Source organism: Coregonus lavaretus (assembly GCF_964263955.1).
Source record: "Coregonus lavaretus genome assembly, chromosome: 10".
In the NCBI taxonomy this organism is placed as follows: Eukaryota; Metazoa; Chordata; class Actinopteri; order Salmoniformes; family Salmonidae; genus Coregonus; species Coregonus lavaretus.
In genome coordinates this window covers 25,256,012-25,271,842 of record NC_139997.1, presented here as the reverse complement: position 1 = coordinate 25,271,842, position 15,831 = coordinate 25,256,012, and the positions used below count along the sequence as shown (strand labels likewise).

Sequence of the window (15,831 nt, the reverse complement as noted above, 5' to 3'; positions counted from 1 at the left end):
CAGGAGGGACTGGTGCACTTCACAAAATAGATGGCATCATGAGGAAGGAAAATGATGTGGATATATTGAAGCAGCATCTCAAGACATCAGTCAGGAAGTTAAAGCTTGGTCGCAAATGGGTCTTCCAAATGGACAATGACCCCAAGCATACTTCCAAAGTTGTGGTAAAATGGCTTAAGGACAACAAAGTCAAGGTATTGGAGTGGCCATCACAAAGCCCTGACCTCAATCCTATAGAAAATGTGTGGGCAGAACTGAAAAAGCGTGTGCGAGCAAGGAGGCCTACAAACCTGACTCAGTTACACCAGCTCTGTCAGGAGGAATGGGCCAAAATTCACCCAACTTATTGTGGGAAGCTTGTGGAAGGCTACCCGAAACGTTTGACCCAAGTTAAGCAATTTAAAGTCAATGCTACCAAATACTAATTGAGTGTATGTAAACTTCTGACCCACTGGGAATGTGATGAAAGAAATAAAAGCTGAAATAAATCATTCTCTCTACTATTATTCTGACATTTCACATTCTTAAAATATAGTGGTTATCCTAACTGACCTAAGAAATTGAATTTTTACTAGGACTAAATGTCAGGAATTGTGAAAAACTGAGTTTAAATGTATTTGGCTAAGGTGTATGTAAACTTCCGACTTCCACTGTATGCATACTTGTAGCACATTCATATTGTACCATGTACTGTTAAATTTGTACATTTAAATTGCAGTAACTATTTAGTCATTGAGCCTTGTTCTTCATCGGTTCATTAAAGAATAGGTCTTAGATTCAATGGTGGTAAACTGTAAAAATGTCCAGGTGTTCTTTTCTCATGCTCTCTGACTGTAAGGCTTAGTGCCAACTAGTCACATTTAGATGAACACTACCACGGCATTTAGGCAATGCAATATGTGTTGGTTGTATGTGCACTTGCAGTACAACATGAATACGTCTATTAACTGTCATTTATGTGTGTTCTGATAATCACTAATTCTGGGATGTGTACAGTACAGTACTGAGTGTACAAAACATTAGGAACACCTTCCTAATATTGAGTTCCACCCGCCCCCTTTTGCCTTCAGAACAGCCTCAATTCGTCGGGGCATGGACTCTACAAGGTGTCGAAAGCATTCCACAGGGATGCTGGCCCATGTTGACTCCAATGCTTCCCACAGTTGTCAAGTTGTCTGGATGTCCTTTGGGTGGTGGACCATTCTTGATACACGGGAAACTGTTGAGCGTGAAAAACACAGCAGCGTTGCAGTTCTTGACACACTCAACCCGGTGCACCTGGAACCTACTACCATACCCCGTTTAAAGGCACTTCAATCTTTTGTCTTCCCCATTTACCTTCTAAATGGCACACACACACAATCCATGTCTCAATTGTAGCAAGACTTAAAAATCCTCCTTTAATGTGTCTCCTGCCCTTCATCTACACTAATTGAAGTGGATTTAACAAGTGACATCAACAAGGGATCATAGACAGACCAGGTAAATCCAGGTGAAAGCTATGTCATGGAAAGAGCAGGCGTTCCTAATGTTTTGTACACCCAGTAAGCATTTTATGTAGGTTTTATCTTTCTATGCTGATGGTTGAAGGTCTAATACAGAATATTTACTTCAATTTTCTGAGGTTCTGTTGAACATTAACTGTATGAAATGAAGTGGATGATATAAGGGTGATGTTCAGCTGTCCTTTTGGTGTTTCTTTTAATAGAGAAACCCCTAAACTATTGTAGTGATATGGCAGGGTTCATGTTTTCATTGAAGAATTGTGTGCCTTTTAACTTTTTCTCTTGCATTACTGATATCGAATAATGTGTTCCATCATGACCTGTTACATGACTCTTACCACTTGATCCAGTTGTATATGCAAAATAGCTATTTGTATATAAACAGTATAATTTGAAAGCATGCATTTGTAAAGAAATAATAATCATTGATTTGCTATATTTAGTCTTGGTTGTCATTTATGGCTTCTCTTTACTGTGCACAACTGCCTCATTTTCTAAAGATTACATCATAATCTGCCCTTATAGCCCACACTCTTGATAACCTCACCCACTGCTCCCTGCTCCTCAATTTACAATAATGTTGATTGCCAAACAAACTGCATGTAATGGATCTAATTTACTGGTGAGGGGATGCTATTTAATTGCTGTAAGTAGTTAAGTAAAGGAAAACTGAATAAATCAGTGAAAGTGTAATATAAAATGCCTGATATATCAAGAGTGCCAAGAGATTTGTCTACAGTATGTGTAGAAAAACGCAAAGTACAAGCCAAAAGGAGTGGTCTTACAATCAACTGACAATCAAAACCTTCTTGTATTGATTTGACCTTGAACATTTTGAGCCTGCTTGTTTCTTGAAACCAAAATCATCAGTGAAGAAACCGTGTACCTTTAAGTACTGCCTCAAACCCCATGTCCAAGCATATTATATCTCAACGTATAACATATGAGATAGCTCTGTCATTCAATGTGTTTTCTATGTCATCAAACGGTCAGTGAAGACACAGGTGCCCCTGGGTGAACCATCACAGATCCTGGCAGTGACTCTGGCATGTTTGCTGTGAAACTCTGGGGGGCACTGACAGACACAGACAGTGGACTGAGGTGGGAATGTTGAGAATGTAGATGTTGAGCCACTGGATCCCAGTGACTAGTGGTTTGAGAGGCATATGTGTGCCCATGACTGTGTCCATGGCCGGAGCTGTGTTAGTGACTATGTCCATGACTTGGCCCAAAGCTATGCTTGAGGACATATCCATGGTTGTGACCATAATAACCTGAGAGCTGAACAGGGCTCCCCTGTGTATAGTATGAGTTGGCCCAGCCTTCAAATGTCTTTGGTGTGGTCTCGGTAGCCTGTAGATTGGAGGAAACTGGAGCGTGGGCGTGGACTGGGTAGGAGCCTGGGGATGGAATGATTCTGCAACCAATGAGAATGTGGAGAGATTAAGGGGCGCTTATCTAACTAAACAGTGATTCTCTATTGAATCATGGGGGACCACTAGGTGTCTATTGTACAGTATTCAATTACAGCTGAGGATCCTCTATTAAAACTGCACCTCATTATACTGTAGAACATCATGTTCTCTGGCTTGCACCCAAAAATCATGTTAATTTAATGACCTCTTGTCTTGTAGGATAAATAATGCGTTTAGTGCTTTCTCAGTACTCACGGTGGGTGGACCGTCTTCCTTCTCTCCTCTGTTGATGCAGGGACATACAGGACACCAATGGTCCTCAGCAGCCTGAAAGGCATCTTCTTGTCCAGCACTGATGCCCTAGCATCAGACATGTCTAGAAGTGAGAGCCAGCCCTTTCCGTCTGTTTCACCAGAGCAAGATAAAGAGAATGTGTGACGCAGTGATGCAAGATTTTCCTAACCAAACATCCCATAATGTTCAGCATGAGGACTCAACAAACATTTCAAGCATATACAACACACACAAATATTACAACTTAACTACACTACTACGCACACTTAAAGCTGTGACACACTGCAGAGTGTATCACAGTTATTTTCAACCACAATGAGGTTGGAGTAAGGATACAGATCCTGCCCTGCAATGATGACGTTGCAGAGGAAGACAGTTTGTGGGACCAAAAGTGTTACGATGAGCAGAAACAGTCAGGGCAGGGCTAACATGGATACACTGACTCCAAAAAGAAAGCCCTTAACCATACGGGAGTGCACTGTGGCCATACCCATAAGGGAGAGGGATACAGGAACTAACCCCTCCACTTGATTCTGGGAAGATGCACCAAACAGTACCAGCCCCAGGATGGTGTACAACACCCCTGTGCTGATAGAGAGCAGCTGAAACATGAGGACCCGAACAGTGCCCACACTCTTCTCAATACCACCACAGAGGGGCACCAGAACCCCAATGCTGAGGAGTAGCTGGGTCACTGTCTTGTAGCGGAAGGAATATGTGATGAGTTTGTGTACTGGAATAGGACAGGATTAAAACGGAAATTATAGGGTTGACAGACATCAGTGGCATTGATGTGTTGTGCTCTTGCTTGCCGCTGTAGCCTACTGGCACCATCTTTTACGTCTTTAACGTTAGCTACAAATTGTAGCAAGCTAGATAACGTTACAACACTCCCATTCAAAGTAGCTAGCTACCGAGCATATGACTCTTGATTCACCTAGCCCCTCCTTGCTAATTTACCATGCCCATTGCCAAAAACTGTAGTTCCAAGACTGAAGGCATCCTCTGATAAACCGAAATATGTAGTTACAGTAAACAAAACAAAGGATACTATAATGACAGCAACAATGCCACTCGTGAACTCTTGAACCTCTGAACCACATTGTTGTGGAAAATTCGATCCAAGATTAAGGCAGAGGCTATTTGACGATATAATAGAAACATATTTAATACGAGCAGCTGCAGGGGAGATCCACCTCTGATTTCATAGGGAAGAACTCAAGGAAGAAATGCTTACATGTCCCTTATATTGCGGGAGGTGATAATACAACCAATTTGTTTACACAACAGTACTTTCAATACATCAACAGTTCCGGAACACCATTGCCTTGTGTTAGGGTGCAGACATACCAGGCGTCAATGAAAGGCATAACATCACAATCCAACACAGAACATATCCCTTGAGAAGTTACAACAGCTCACCCTAAATTCTTTCAAAACTATTCGGGAGATAATTTTGATGCTCAGTGCATATTTGTCAAACTACTAGTGGATAATCAAGCACAATACAAAAATGTCAGTTACGACACCTGTCCTCCAATATTGCACAACACTTCTTACAATTTAGCAGACGCTCTTATCCAGAGCGACTTACAGTTAGTACATACATTTTCATACTGGCCCCCCGTGGGAAACGAACACTCAACCCTGGCGTTGGAAGCGCCATGCTCTACCAACTGAGCTACAGGGGACATTTTAGCTAAAACTGGGGGTAGCTAGCTTGCTAAGCCAAAACAAATGTACTGGACTACCGCATTTGGATAAATCACATTCACAACCACAAAATTACTGATCTGCAGATCATGAAGTGCACTAAGGCAGTGCTGCATTTAAAGACACTGCCACCTGCTGACTTGTGCCTGAAATGTGATGATCAAAGTGTCCTCAGCAGCCCATTTGAGTTAGATAGAAAGCCAGATAGATATATTTGATTTGACACTTAAATAAAATAATTAAAACCGTTTAATAAAATAAAACGTGTCAGGGACAACACAATAAAACCAACTACTTCCATTGTGGTCCCTTAATGATTGTTTCTCCAAGTGCAAAAAAAATTTAAAATAAAAATATATATTGGCAAGGAATGGTTAATTCCTAATGATTTCCTGTTGGCCTATGTAAAACGTCGAACCAACCATCCACACAACCATTTCTCAGTCAGTAGGATATATGCACATCACTTTCGTTATTCAGTTAGCTACAACCAGTGGGAAGGTAGCTTAGTGGGTAAGAGCGTTGTGCCAGTATCCGAAAGGTCGCTGGTTCCAATCCCCGAGCCGACTAGGTGAAAAATCTGTCGATGTACCCTTGAGCAAGGCACTTAACCCTAATTGCTCCTGTAAGTCGCTCTGGATAAGAGCGTCTGCTAAATGACCAAAAAAATACAAACAGACCGTATCCAAACAAGCCTTTTGCTTGTGACGTTTATGCTTGGTTACATTTTATGACGTGCCAAGCATTAATTCACTACATAAACTGTGTTCAGATGTGATTTCATCTGTACAATCGCTTTCTTCACTCAGGTTGCTGCAGGTAACCTTTGGCCTTTTGATGCACAGCCTTCCCAACCTGTATAATATATACATGGTGCCTTATATATATATATATATATATATATATATATATATATAGATAGATAGATAGATAGATAGATAGATAGATAGATAGATAGATAGATAGATAGATAGATAGATAGATAGATAGATAGATAGATAGATAGATAGATAGATAGATAGATAGATAGATAGATAGATAGATAGATAGGGAATAGGGTGCCATTGTGGATGCCATCTTTGTGTGTGTGTGTGTGTGTGTGTGTGTCAGGATATGCTTTATGTTTTGTGTCAATCAATTGATGGAAATGTTTCCCTCAGAAAGCAAGATGGATCGTAATGATGAGAGAATCAAAAGAGCTTTAAGGCGCCGCCCTTATGTGGTAAATATAACATATTTATTTATTTGTTCTGTTTTTGTTATATTATCACATTTTAAAGTGAGTGTTGTGTTGACAGTTGAATCCAGTGAGGGTGAACACCCCTGATTCTGTGTTGTGGCCAACCGGCAAGGTGCGCAGAAGGCCAAAGCCTGTAAGTAATATCTGACCTGAAAACAATAACACATACGCATTAGTTATACATGCTGCATGTACAAACTGCAGTTATCACAATAAAAGCAAATGCAGATATCCCTCCCTATCTAACCACATTGAATGCTGTCTTGACAGTCTACTTCAGTGCAGACCACTAAGATCCACAAAAGGCCTGTAAGTCACATTCAAATTCAACCACATAACAGTACTTTTGATATTTATTGATACATAATTCAAGTTATTTCCATGGCCAAAATGAGCAAAGCAGTGTTTAATTCATTTTTTACTGTTAACAGCCAATCATTGTGAGCTGTGGGCAGGACCAGACATCTGGGGATGGATGGAATATCAATCCAGAGCCTCTCAGCCAGGTCACACATCTATGCTGTTCCCACAGAGACAACAGATAGATCAATATTTTGATTCATATGGCCATTTTGGTTGGCTTAGTTGAATTGATAATCATCCATTCGACATTTTAAAGATTCCTATACTATGGAAGGTCTTTATCTCCATCCCTAATGTTATTGGAGTTGCATTTATTGCATTTCAATACACTTGCATTTTCAGTTACCCATGTATTACTCACTACTTGTAAACCATGTTGGTGCCAGTGTATTCTATGGCTGCCATGAGTACATGCCTTTCGCTGTCTCCTCAGTCTGGAAGGGTGACTCGGCTGATAGAGAAAAATTATGATGAGGTGATCTCGTCCTCCAACTCCGATGACATTTCCATCGACTCCTTTACTGACTGTGAATCTGAGGTAAGAGAGTTGTACCGTACCGTCCATGTCTTTGTTGAGTGACATCACTGTGAGGAGGATGGTCTCTGACTAGCTGACTCTGATACACAGTGTGATGATGAGGATCATGGAAGGAGGACACCACTGCTGAAAGTTAAGGATGAGGAGGATGGAAAGGTGGCAAAGCTTGAAGTGAGGGATATGGTAGAGGACGACGATCTGTCTCTCCACTCCTTCGATGAGTCAGACTTCCTGGTAAGTTCTGCATACAAAAAAATATATAATAATATATATATATATGGCGGATTGGAAATTATGCAGACAATTACATTGATAGAGCCCATAAGTTCTGCACCATGTATTTGAGTAACTCTTTCACTGAATGTGGAGAATGGACTATGACCAGCTAGCTCTCTGACACACAGCGTGATGATGGCAATGATGCCTCTACTGACGACTTTCCAGAGCCTCCAAAGGAACCACAAGTTCCACTGAAGGACCATCAACTGGTAGGCGTCTCTTACATTTGTTTGTGTGTGTGTCACATCTCAATGGTTTGACCCTTTGTCTGTACAGATTATTCGCCTGGCCCCCATCACCAACCTGAGTGAGACTGGCAGGAAGCTGCTCCAAGAAATGGCGCAGGAAATGGCAGGAGTGGCCCCACAGGTGAGAGGAAATACAAGAAGGGAATCTTGTCCGTATGTCCTTCTACAGTATAGCATATCTCTAGATATAGTAGCTCAAGAGAAGAGAAAACCCATAAGCTTACATTACTTTTTCTCCTTGTCCAAAATATTCAGGAAGGGAAGATCAATAAGAAAAAGAAGGGCAAGGCCAAAAAACGAGTGAAGCAAGAGAAGGCCAATAAGATGCAACAGATAGAAAATGTTGGAGAAAGTAAGGAGGAGGACAAGAAAGAGGAAAAGAAGAGTCTGAGGAAGAGGTGAGGAAATAAATGAGGGAGAAGTGGAATATAAACAGGGAATACTAGACTAGAGAATTAGAGAAATAGAATGAGGTAGCAGAGAAAGAGCAGCTGTCTGATGTGTTAATGCAAACTTAAGCAATAAGGCACGAGGGGGTGTTGTATATGGCCAACCTACCACGTCTAAGGGCTGTTCTTAAGCACGACGCAGAGCGTCGTGCCTGGATACAGCCCTTAGCCGTGGTAAATTGGCCATATTCCACATACCCCCGAGTTCCCTTATTGCTATGATAAACTGGTTACCAATGTAATTAGAGCAGTAAAAATAAATGTTTTGTCATACCTGTGGTATACGGTCTGACATACCACGGCTGTCAGCCAATCAGCATTCAGGGCTGGAATCAACCAGTTTATAATACTATTTATTCTCCTGTTGTTTTTGATTGACAGGTTTCTTCAGTGGCTGCTGCCCAAACTGAGATGTTCAAAGAAATAATGGCCAACTATTACTCCTACTACCACACACACACACATTATTTTGCTAATTTTCACCCCAGTATCTCTATTTGCACATCATCTTTTGCACATCTATCATTCCAGTGTTAATACGAAATTGTAACTATTTTGCACTATGGCCTATTTATTGCCTTACCTCCATAATTTACTACATTCGCACACACTGTATATATATTTTCTGTTGTATTTTTGACTTTATGTTTTGTTTACCCCATATGTAACTCTGTGTTGTTGTTTTTATCGCACTGCTTTGCTTTATCTTGGCCAGGTCGCAGTTGTAAATGAGAACTTGTTCTCAACTGGCTTACCTGGTTAAATAAAGGTTAAATAAAAAATTAATAAAAAATGTGCAAAATACATATATTGGTCTCATTCTTATATTTTGCGACATGCACCATTCTTACAAAACAAATACGATATTGGTCCCCATACATCCTACCCAGGTGGCGTATGATAATGAGTTGGATTTACATAGTGCGTAGAAGCGCTTTCCCATGCTTAGGCTTGGAAATATAGCCAGGAGAAGCAGGGTCAACACCCCTACTCATGCCATAAGTGCCATGAGATGTTTAGTAACAACAGAGAGATAAGACCTCTGTCTACGCGGTCTCATCCAAAGGACAGCACCGGCCGCAGGGCAGTGTCACTGGTATTGGGGTCTTATGTCTCCTTTGGCCAAAGGGAAGAGAAGAGGGCCCCTTACTGGCCTCCTTGCAATATCTGGTCTCCCACACAGAGACGGAAACCTACACCTGTTTAGACCCTGGAGGATATGGCTTCAGATGAAAGACAGCTGAGAGATGCAGAATGCATAAGCTTGAAACACTGTGATGTATGCAAGTTCATGAACATTGTGCACAGAAGTGGAGCATGCATCTGGTCTGAAGCATGTCAAAAGTGTGCATATGAACTGGGACTGGAGGACTGCATCAGATTTAAACTAAATTAGCATTTATCTGATGTAGCTACACCCATCTGTACTTGACTTGTGCTGTTTGAAACATGTATTTCCAATAAAACTTTAGAAATTGCAATTATTTGTGTCAGACAGATATTTTTCTTAATTACATCAATGGTTCTTAAACCTTTTACAGCACGGGAACAATTATTGTTCTGACATTACACTGGCTAAGTTGAATGCACCAATTTGTAAGTCGCTCTGGATAAGAGCGTCTGCTAAATGACTTAAATGTAAATGTGAAATGTAAACGTTACATATTATCAGTGGGTGTTTTTTATTCTGCTGTCCTGGACTGGATCCAACGATAGGTGGCAGTAGTGCACCAATAAATAGTTGTCCATTAATGTCCTTGTGTAATGTGATATTGTACCACCTAGCGCAAATGTCCTTTGTATTTTCTTTAGATACATTTGTGTTCCCCATGTACTTTTTGTATTGATTTGTTGTTAATAAAAATAAAATAAAATAATAATAACAACAAAAACAAAATTAATCAATATAAACAATTTAATGAAAAATACATTTAAAATATATATTTTTAGAAATACACACAAAAAAAAAAGACTGTTGTTCCTATGCAAAGAGCAGACGCGTGTGAAAAGTACTAGCTAGCTGCAAAATTGGCTAGCTAGCGAATTGGCTAAATATCCTGCTGGTAACCATCTTGCTGCTTTATACAGAGCGCGCGTGTGTGTCCGTTGCTACTAACCTAGCTAGCCATCAAAAAGGTTCCTAACGTTACAACATGGCAGACGGCTGGAGCACTGACACCCGGGATACTGTGAAATACCTTACAATTAAGTAAGTTGCAGTTGGCCTTTGTGTGGCTTTTATTCCTTGTATTGCCATAAAGTTAGCTCTAAAAGCAGATGACGATGAACACCCATTATATTGTTTGACCTGAACCCTGACTGAGTTTGCCAGGGAAACATGGCAAATAGTTAGCTAGAATGTTGTTTACTTTGTTTATATTTACAATGGTGTTTACAGGATCCGTATTCAGAGAGTCACCTCTACAGCAGCCCTCTCTCAACACCTTCAGCAGCAGGTTTTGGCTCAACCGGAGAGGGAAGGCATTGAGCTGGACACCCTCAACTCACCGGCTCAATCAGGTATTAACACTGTTTTGAAACAGCAAGATGAAGTTAGATGCATCTTAGTTGAGTAGATGTTATTTTCGAAGTGGCTAGATATGGACCAGAACATCGTCAGACAGGATGAGATAGAGGGTGAGTGTATATTGTATTAATATTTATTTCAATATAAATATTTAGTTTATATTGTATTCCTGATAATAGTTATCATAAAATGGTATTTGTAACATGCATTATTATTAATTATTTTATCATAGAATCCCTCCCCCAATGGCCAGTTCTGTACTTCTGGCAGCACTACAGAAATGAAGGCTATGGCTACCTGGTCATTCCTTCCACCCCTGGTAAGGTGTGTATATGTGTATAATGACAGTCAGAATTGTTTTCTGAAAGTAGCGTAAATGATGATCTACTCTGACTGTGTGTGTCTGTATCCCATAGGGAAGCATACAATAATGTGTCATACGTGGAGACCACAGGAACAGTGTCAGAACTGAGACGCTTCTTCATTGGTGGATCCCCTGAGCTTGAGGACTACATTTACATCAGAGTCCCAGGGGGGTCCACGGTATTATGTTCTTTTAGTATGGGGTGAAGCAGCAGAATGAAAAAGGTTCTGACTTTTAGAGATCTGGATTCTTTCCATTTGGGCCATATTTTCTCTGTTGTTTGTTTGACGTCACCGTGCTTGTCTTGTGTGCAGGGTATTTGTTGATGCCAGCACCCTGAAGAAGAGGAGGCAGAGTGTTCTGGACCAGCTGGGAGGCTTCAGTCAGCAAGGGGCTGTCTATAATGTCCTGGGTAAGGAATGTCATGTCCAAATACAAATAATTGAGAAAGAATTACAAAATGTCAAGATGCTCGTACACAATATGCTGAGCGAAAAACATATTACAGTAGTCTGGTAAACAATGGATTTGTTCTCTAATTGGAAAAGTGTTTGTGAGGCTTTGTATACCTTCTTTTCCCATGTTTTGTATGAAACATTACTCTGCTATCATTTGGTCTATTACATTTTTACCTTTGGGAGAAATAAGATGAGCACAGGTCTACCTAGTAAAGTCCAGGTTGTATCAAGCCTGTTCTTGGGTAAGATGAGACTCCTCACTCTTTTCCTCTAATCTCTCCTCTTTTCCCCCTAAGGTGTGTGCAGCTCACTCACTGCTGAGCGCGTCTCAATCGCATGTATAGTAAAGTGTCCGAGAGGAGTGAGGTTGCCAGGAAACTGTCAGTGCTGGCGCTCCCCTCTGCCCGTCTGGGAGTCTGCTGCACCTGCCTCAGTAACCAGCCCTGCTGGCACCGCCACAGAGTGGCCTGGCGCTGGCCATGGTGAACACGGTCTGTCTCCCTCTCCTAATTAAACTTTATACATTACAAACATCTATAGTTGGTTGTCCTGATGGATACTTGCTAGTAATTTAATGCAGGCAGTGACATGCGGTCAGGGTAGGCAATGCTTACCCTGTGGTAATCGATATATATTTTTTTTTAAAGTATGAAAAGCCCCCCCAAAACTGAAAATATCACACGTACATATTATTCAGACCCTTTCCTCAGTACTTTGTTGAAGCATCTTTGGCAGCGATTACAGACTCGAGTCTTCTTGGGTATGATGCTACAAGCCTGGCACACCTGTATTTGGGGAGTTTCTCCCATTTTTCTCTGCAGATCCTCTCAAGTTCTGTAAGGTTGGATGGGGATGGGGATGGGGAGCGTTGCTGCACAGCTGTTTTCAGGTCTTTTCAGAGATGTTCGATCGGGTTCAAGTCTGGGCTCTGGCTGGGCCACTCAAGGACATTCAGAGGCTTGTCCCGAAGCCACTCCTGCATTGTCTTGGCTGAGTGCTTTGTGTCGTTGACCTGTTGGAAGGTGAACCTTCGCCGAAGTCTGAGGTCCTGAGTGCTCTGGAGATGTTTTCATCAAGGATCTCTCTATACTTCGCGCCATTCATCTGTCCCTCGATCCTGATTAGTTTCCCAGTCCTTGCCACTGAGAAACATCCCCACAGCATGATGCTGCCACCACCATGCTTCACCGTAGGGATGGTGCCAGGTTTCCTCCAGACTTGACGCTTGGCATTCAGGCCAAAGAGTTCAATCTTGATTTCATCAGACCAGAAAATCTTGTTTCTCATGGTCTGAGAGTCTTTTAGCTGCCTTTTGGCAAACTCCAAGCGGGCTGTCATGTGCCTTTTACTGAGGAGTGGCTTCTGTCGGGCCACTCTACCATAAAGGCCTGATTGGTGGAGTGCTGCAGAGATGGTTGTCCTTCTGGTAGGTTCTCCCATCTCCACAGAGAAAATCTGGAGCTCTGTCAGAGTGACCATCGGGTTCTTGGTCACCTCTTTGACCCTTCTCCCCCGATTGCTCAGTTTGGCCGGGCGGCCAGCTCTAGGACGATTCTTGGTGGTTTCAAACTTCTTCCATTTAAGAATGATGGAGGCCACTGTCTCCTTGTGGACCTTCAATGCTGCAGACATTTTTTGGTACCCTTCCCCAGATCTGTGCCTCGAAACAATCCTGTCTCGGAGCTCTACGGACAATTCCTTCATCCTCATGGCTTTTTTTCAGACATGCACAGTCAACTGTGGGACCTTATATAGACAGGTGTGTGCCTTTCCAAATCATGTCCAATCAATTGAATTTACCACAGGTGGACTCCAATCAAGTTGTAGAAAAATCTTCAGGATGATCAATGGAAACAGGATGCACCTGAGCTCAATTTCGAGTCTCATAGCAAAGGGTCTAAATACTAATGTAAATAAGGTATTTCAATTTTTTTTATTTTTAATAAATGTGCAATAAAGTCTATGTGTCCATATATTGGTCTTTTAGTGCCACCTATCAGTTATAACTGTGGATGCTACATCGATTTATGGCTGAGCTTAACAGTGTGTCATTTTGTCGGATGATATGAAATATGCCGCCATCAGAGGCTATCGCTTGTGTAGCTTGGCTACATTGTTATTTACATTTGGTTAAAATTGTTTGTCAATTTCAGTTAATAGCCTATGTCACTCTGGTTGTTGGAGCTACTGTAACCTATTCTACGGTGAACTTGGGCTTCATCAAGGTTTATTTGTGAGTAAATCTGGCTTTGATAATAGCCACCGACCTCAACGCATGTCACTGAGCGTAAGGTTAAGTCAGAGTGAAATCTATTTCGGTTTTCTTTTTTTATGTGTATAGTTGTATTATTGTTAATAGATTAGATGTGCCTCTCACTGTAATAAGGGGTTTGGAATTTTTTATTATTGTTCGCTTTATTCATTCCCTAGCCTGAGGTGGTGTATTGCACGGCATTTAGGCAATGCAATATGTGTTGGTTGTATGTGCACTTGCAGTACAACATGAATACGTCTATTAACTGTCATTTATGTGTGTTCTGATAATCACTAATTCTGGGATGTGTACAGTATACACTGAGTGTACAAAACATTAGGAACACCTTCCTAATATTGAGTTCCACCCGCCCCCTTTTGCCTTCAGAACAGCCTCATTTCGTCGGGGCATGGACTCTACAAGGTGTCGAAAGCATTCCACAGGGATGCTGGCCCATGTTGACTCCAATGCTTCCCACAGTTGTCAAGTTGTCTGGATGTCCTTTGGGTGGTGGACCATTCTTGATACACGGGAAACTGTTGAGCGTGAAAAACCCAGCAGCGTTGCAGTTCTTGACACACTCAACCCGGTGTATCACACGCACCTGGAACCTACTACCATACCCCGTTTAAAGGCACTTCAATCTTTTGTCTTCCCCATTTACCTTCTGAATGGCACACACACACAATCCATGTCTCAATTGTAGCAAGACTTAAAAATCCTCCTTTAATGTGTCTCCTGCCCTTCATCTACACTAATTGAAGTGGATTTAACAAGTGACATCAACAAGGGATCATAGACAGACCAGGTAAATCCAGGTGAAAGCTACAGTGGGGAAAAAAGTATTTAGTCAGCCACCAATTATGCAAGTTCTCCCACTTAAAAAGATGAGAGAGGCCTGTAATTTTCATCATAGGTACACGTCAACTATGACAGACAAATTGAGGGAAAAAAATCCAGAAAATCACATTGTAGGATTTTTTATGAATTTATTTGCAAATTATGGTGGAAAATAAGTATTTGGTCACCTACAAACAAGCAAGATTTCTGGCTCTCACAGACCTGTAACTTCTTCTTTAAGAGGCTCCTCTGTCCTCCACTCGTTACCTGTATTAATGGCACCTGTTTGAACTTGTTATCAGTATAAAAGACACCTGTCCACAACCTCAAACAGTAACACTCCAAACTCCACTATGGCCAAGACCAAAGAGCTGTCAAAGGACACCAGAAACAAAATTGTAGACCTGCACCAGGCTGGGAAGACTGAATCTGCAATAGGTAAGCAGCTTGGTTTGAAGAAATCAACTTTGGGAGCAATTATTAGGAAATGGAAGACATACAAGACCACTGATAATCTCCCTCGATCTGGGGCTCCACGCAAGATCTCACCCCGTGGGGTCAAAATGATCACAAAAATCCCAGAACCACACGGGGGGACCTAGTGAATGACCTGCAGAGAGCTGGGACCAAAGTAACAAAACCTACCATCAGTAACACACTACGCCGCCAGGGACTCAAATCCTGCAGTGCAAGACGTGTCCCCCTGCTTAAGCCAGTACATGTCCAGGCCCGTCTGAAGTTTGCTAGAGTGCATTTGGATGATCCAGAAGAGGATTGGGAGAATGTCATATGGTCAGATGAAACCAAAATATAACTTTTTGGTAAAAACTCAACTTGTCGTGTTTGGAGGACAAAGAATGCTGAGTTGCATCCAAAGAACACCATACCTACTGTGTAGCATGGGGGTGGAAACATCATGCTTTGGGGCTGTTTTTCTGCAAAGGGACCAGGACGACTGATCCGTGTAAAGGAAAGAATGAATGGGGCCATGTATCGTGAGATTTTGAGTGAAAACCTCCTTCCATCAGCAAGGGCATTGAAGATGAAACGTGGCTGGGTCTTTCAGCATGACAATGATCACAAACACACCGCCCGGGCAACGAAGGAGTGGCTTCGTAAGAAGCATTTCAAGGTCCTGGAGTGGCCTAGCCAGTCTCCAGATCTCAACCCCATAGAAAATCTTTGGAGGGCGTTGAAAGTCCGTGTTGCCCAGCGACAGCCCCAAAACATCACTGCTCTAGAGGAGATCTGCATGGAGGAATGGGCCAAAATACCAGCAACAGTGTGTGAAAACCTTGTGAAGACTTACAGAAAACGTTTGACCTGTGTCATTGCCAACAAAGG

At 41.8% G+C, this 15,831-nt stretch overlaps 1 long non-coding RNA gene across 1 annotated transcript; it reads right to left on the bottom strand.

Annotated features, from left to right (window-relative positions):
* Positions 1–1,934: 1,934 nt before the first annotated feature.
* Positions 1,935–4,853, bottom strand: LOC311135863. Its single transcript, XR_014613816.1, has 3 exons — positions 4,822–4,853; positions 3,176–3,323; positions 1,935–2,922 (listed from the first exon to the last, which is right to left on the bottom strand). It is a non-coding gene; the product is annotated as an uncharacterized lncRNA (long non-coding RNA).
* Positions 4,854–15,831: the final 10,978 nt, after the last annotated feature.